We start from the raw sequence: 5,927 nt of genomic DNA, 5'->3' as shown, positions 1-5,927 counted from the left end.
TTCCGTTAGCATCCTTCTATTTCCTCAGCAAATCTAGTGGCACTTCCAATTGGCTGGGGGCCCAGATTCAGCTCTCCACCTCCCAGAGACGAACTACGTATTTCAGGAGAGGCAGTAGAACACGGCTTGTTGGGAGAAATGGTGATTGCTGACGGCTAACTTTGTTGGCTACCTGCTTTAACTATTTTAATGACCGTCCAGGGTTAGAGGGAGCTGGAGGGAGTGGGCTGGGCTGTCAGGTGTTAGAATAGCCGATTAAAGCAACAAGCGCCAAATGAAAGTGACAGTCAAGCCCCTGGTCGCCTACTGTGGTAGTCCAGGCAAGAGGTAGAATTGTAGAAGGCACTGGCCTCCTTCAGTTCCGGTTTCCCCCAGGGGACGGCATGCAGGTCCAGGAGCAGGTACGTCAGCATGGATGTGGGGATCCTCCGACTGTGGAGGGGACCTTGAACAAAAAGCTCCTGATACTTCATGGACTCAGGAGCCAGGGGGAGGAGGAGGGGAGGGCTAAGAGTAGACACGTACCCCTCCCCTCCATAAGGAGAGCTCAGCAGACGTGCCTGTAACAGGCTGCACATGGAGACCTGGGAATGAAGTCTTCTAGGGAAGGGGTGCAAATATGCATAAGAGCATGGCTGCGCAGCAGAGGCCCCAGTGCTTGACCGCACTCCCTCGAGTGGCTGCAGTCCCCTATCTGGGCACCAGGTCCAGTGCCAGCGTCGGAGATCAGGTTTCCTCTTTGGAGTTAATATCCGTGAGGCCATCTCCTCCAACTGGGTCCGAAACATCCCACGTAGGTTTATTCCTAGGAGCCAGATTTGTCAATAACTGCAACAGTTGTGTGATATTCGTCCCCTTTTACATGTGAATGTTTCAGAATGAGCAAAGGCATAGAAGAGGAATGAAGACCTTACTGGTAGTGAAGAGACAGTGTCCCCAGAATTCCGACACTTGAGACCAACCAAATCAGCCAGTCCCCACAATTAACAAACAGCCTTCCATCCCCTTGGCCATCTTGAGGGTTTTCTTTTGATGTATTTCTTTCAATGGAAGTATCACTGATATCTAATATTATATTGGATTCAAGTACCCAGCACAGTGATACGCCAGTCATCTACATTATTCAATGCGCGCCCCGGCTGGTGTAGTGACAGAACCATCGGCTGTATTCTTTAAATGGGATCTCAGAGAAATGAGGACATTGCTAAGCCAGAGTCTAGTGAGAATGTCCCTCCTGGATCCGTATTCCTAGGGAACACCAAGGGACATCCTCATCCCCTTCTACTTCAGGGCCTGATGAGTCCGTGGCAGCCACACACTGGCAGCCACGTCAAGGGGAACGTGGAAGCGCCGGCTGGCCAACCCATGCCTCCACAGCTCCTGTGACTGTGATCAGTGTGGGTAAGTATGAACGTTATCTGCGTGCAAGACTGTCCCATTTGGGTCCTTTCTCCTCCTCGCTGCAGTCAAACGTTGCTTGGCTCCAGGAGGCACGAATGCCTAGCATTGAAACAGATTTCCTCTGAATTCTTGCCATTCTTTGAGGATGTCGGTCGTTTTCTCCTGGAGATGGTATTCACAAACGCATGTTGCTTCGACTTAGTCATTTATATACGATTAGTAGCTAATCGTAGGAGACAATGCCAAGGGTCAGTCCTTTCTACACCTTTTGTCCCCAGGTGAAGGATCTTTCTTGATCAGAGCCATCACTGAAATTATGTGTTGACAGGGAGGCCCCAGACAGACTTGAGATGACATAGGTTTCTTCTGCTACAGGAGAAGAAGCCATCATGGTCTGGCTGTGCCTAGTTGGTTGGGAGACTATGAAAAAATGGCCCCCAGGAGGGCTACCCTTGGAGGACTGAGCTGTCCTCACCCTGCGGCAGTTAGATGTTCTTTCCCTCAAGGAGAAGACAGGGGTTCAGAGAGGGAGACGGATTTGAAAGATGATGAGGCAAGAGAAAAAGAATGATTTCATAACCCCACCTCTGTCCTCTTCCTTCTCAACTATAAATCCTTAAGTGGCTCTGCAGGGGACTCAGATTTGGGGATCTGGAGAAGGCTAGATGCTGTCAGCTGCAACTGGTTAGAAGGGCAGCCTCTAGGGAGAAAAGTGAAAACTGGATAGGGAAGGCCTCCTGCACGGGTAGGGCCTGGGCTCGTCACATCGCCCCTGGTACCAGGACCCTTCAGGGAGCACGAGGCACTGAGCTCCTGGTGACCATTTCTCCTGAGCAAAGAGGGGTCAAAGCTCTCACCCCACCATATCCTCCAAGATAGTGCGTTCCTGGTATCCAGGGGCTTGGAGTGTGGCATAGAAAGGTTGACGTTTTCTGGGGAAGAAGGAAATAGTTTGAGTTGTACTTCCAGGGGGGAATAAATGATACTGTCAACCAGAAGGATTCCCCTTCTGTGCCATTTGTGTATCTCCTGCCGGCTCACTTTCTAATCCCAGGTGCACCCAAGGGAAGCCCAGAAATGGCTACAGCTCTCAAAATCATAAGCTCTGAGGGGCCCATCCCAGAGACCGGGGACACTGTGGGAGATCACTGGGAGACTCCAACAGCGACTGTCCCCACAGAGACAACGATGAAACCAGCCGCCGTTCCGGCCATGGCCATAGCGAGTGGCGGCATCCGCCCCCCTCACCTGGCCTCACGAGTCACGGCACCAGCCACGTCACCAACAGAAGGGACGGCAGCTACAGAAAGGTTCTCGCTTTCCCCGTCTGAGGCTTGCACCAGCTCCTCTTCTGGGATCCCAGGAGGTACCAGAAAGTCATCGGGGACAGTGTCATCTGTCTCCCTAGAGTCAACTCCTAAAGGCACCATAGGAACCAGTGAGCAACACAGCCCACCTCTGATTCCAAAGACGGCTGGAAGGCATTCTTCCATGTGGCTTGGCTTCACTGGACGGGTCATAATGGACATGCATGTCTTTCCAAGCACTGGCCTTGAAGGCTCTGAGACCACCCTAGACTCTGTAGCAACTGGGAAGGTAACCATGAGCACAGTGGCAGGTGGATCTGAATTTACAGCCAAGACATGGGACAACACCATCATTCGTTCCACTGTCTTGAGCAAAAAGACAACGACAGCTGGACAAGAGGAAAGCATATCTGTGACTGAGGCTCATTCATCTGCAAGCAAATGGTCAAGGCAGACAGCTGGGCATGGCCTGACTCCCGGCACATCCCCTGAGACAACCAACACGTTGCACCTCACTTCCGCAGAAGAGACCCCATTAACATCACTGCCTTCTGGGGGCCAAGCCAACACCAGGCTCACTGATGCCTTAGGAGGACGAATGAACTCTTTAGCACTGTCCACCTTGCCTTCCACGGGGTCTGAGACCCTGGTGGCCATCACACGTGTGGAGACCAGTGGTGTTGCCTCTACTCCTGGGCAACCGTCACGGACCTCATCTCCTGCAGGAGAGAGCACCGTGCGTGGCAGCACAGACCCCCCGCCACGTGTCACTACCACCCTCACCACCATGGGAACCAAGCCAGTCCAGACTGCAGTGCCCAGCCCAGAGGGGCGTGTGAGCACCACGGACAGCAGCCTGGCCACGCTGACCCGCACGTCTGCCCTAGTGCCCCAGCCCACCTGGTCCTCCACGACTGCTCCCTCGTCGGGCCCCTGGACTGTCATAGACACAGCTTCAACCTTGGAAGTCTCAGGTTCTCCCAATGCCGCTCCTGCAGTGGGTACATCATTCTTAGCATCAAGCTCTGCGCTTCCTCGGCATGGCCTTGGGACGGTCAGTGGAACCCGTGTAGCCCTTCCATCCTCCCACGCTTTTGCTGAAAAGACAGAGGCCAGCCCAACTCTGAGACCATTGAGTCCTTCAGACACAACCCTAGCTATGCCCATCTCAACTTCTGGTGTCAAGAGGTCGAGCACCTCCATTCCTGACATTTTAAGCATGAGTTGGCCTCCCAGTAGAGGAGAAACAGAAGCCTTGCCTGTTTCAATGGCTTCTAGTGACCATTCAAATATAAAGTCTGGCCCAAATAGCTTCCTGTCCACTCCTTTGTCGGAACCTCTGTCCACTCTTGCCTGGGCCACCGGGAGACCTGTATCATCAGCCACAACCACTTCCTCAGCTCCTCAAGAAGTCCCTTTGGAGACCCTGTTCAGCCCAACAACCTCCCCACTGTCACTCTCTGTAGGGGGCTTTACAAGTGGGGTCACACCTGCTAAAATAATTAGTAGCTCCACAGTTGCTTTGTCAGAGATGCAGGTTCTTACCAGCAAGGAAGCAGAGCAGAGTTCTTCCCAGCTTCCCACTACGGCTTCTACAGACCCAGGGCATGTGTCCAGACAAGAAGCACCAACTCGGGATAGGACCCCGTACGCAGTAAGACCTCCAGATCTAGGTCCCCAGGGGCATGGGCCAGAGACTTGTACAACAGAGGCCAGGGCTGCATCTGATCCCTGGACTAGGGGAGAGGAGTTGATCTCAAGCATATCTCTCAGCACTGAGATGCGGGCTGTCTCTTCTGAATCAGGCGGGACCACCAGTGAGGTTAGCGACCCCTCGGGCTTACTAAGGACCACAGATCTGGTGGGCATAAGCTCGGAACCTGGGACATCTTCATCTCCAAGTTGGAAAAACAGCAGTTACGAGGGAGTAGAGACTTCTGAGCCCACCACAGAAGAAGAGGCAGTTCACCCTTCTGGAACCACGGTGGGGACAGCAATGTGGGCCCCAGGTTCTGAAGGGGATTCTCGCCCCACTGTCGCTGCCCACCCAGAGTCGCCTGGGGCCACATATCCGACAGGCACTGCCGCCATTGGGGTGCAAACCATTGTTTCTACATCAGTGGCCACCTGGTCAGAGTCCACAAGGGCTAGACCAGAGCTTGATTTCCTCCCGGCCACGGAATCGTCCAGTCCTTACGTGGACCCCAGCTCAAGCACAGAGACAGGCACTGGCCCTTCCCCGAGTTCTACTGCTGTCACTGGGGGGTCGGGGACACAAGTCACCACTTCTAGCAGAATACCCAGCCCAGGCCTTGCTCAGTCCACAGGGTCCTCAGACATCAGCAGGCCTTCCGCACCCCCCGCCATGATAGAATCTGAAAGAAAGCCCATTGCCTTGCAGACCGGTCCTCCTGGGACTCCAACCCTGGATGCACTTCCCTCGGACAGATCAGCCACAGTCCCCTGGGCGGGGACCCACTCTGCGGTGACTCAGGGATTTGCACAGGCAGAGATGACCAGTCCCCGGAGCAGAGGTACCGAGGCTGTGACACAGGTGAGCCCTCCCTCTGCGGAAGAGGCCGGCCCTGCCACAGCCTCATGGTCCCCTGTCCCATCCACATTCCAAGGGCATAGCACCTCCTCTTTATCAATGAGTTCAGGGCTCCCCACCACCCCAAGCCTGGAAAGTGGAGCCGGTGCTCCTCAGCGTTTGAGCCACACCTCGGCAGACATACTGGCCACTTCAGAAGCCACTACCTGTACAGAGCAACTTCATCCTTCTACACCCACAGCAGTGACCAATGTGGGGATCGCTGGTCCTAGGCGGGAACCACATTCCTCTGTCCCAAATGACTCGGAGCCAGCCAAAGCCACGTCTCCAGTGGTTGCCACCTCTACCAGGGCGGAGGCCACGGTCCCCACACCCATGTCCAGCGTCTCTGAGCCTGAGACAAGTCCCTCCTGGACCCCTGGAATGAGAGCCATGGGCCCCTCTAGGGAGACCAGCTCATCCACAGAGCTAAACTCTGTCCTTCCTGGGGTGAGCTCCGGTGCCACTACTCAGGTCTCCAGCACAGAAGTCACCTCCTCTCGTGGGATACTCACCCCGCGCTCTGTCCAGTCCACAAAGTCACCACGCATGTCTGCAGAGACCCTCACCAGGCTTTTGACTTCCTCTGTCATGACAGAATCGGCAGAAATAACTGGCACCACTCAAAT

The sequence above is a fragment of the Manis pentadactyla genome, chromosome 12 (genome assembly GCF_030020395.1).
Source record: "Manis pentadactyla isolate mManPen7 chromosome 12, mManPen7.hap1, whole genome shotgun sequence".
NCBI classification, from domain to species: domain Eukaryota; kingdom Metazoa; phylum Chordata; class Mammalia; order Pholidota; family Manidae; genus Manis; species Manis pentadactyla.
This window is presented reverse-complemented; position numbering follows the sequence as displayed.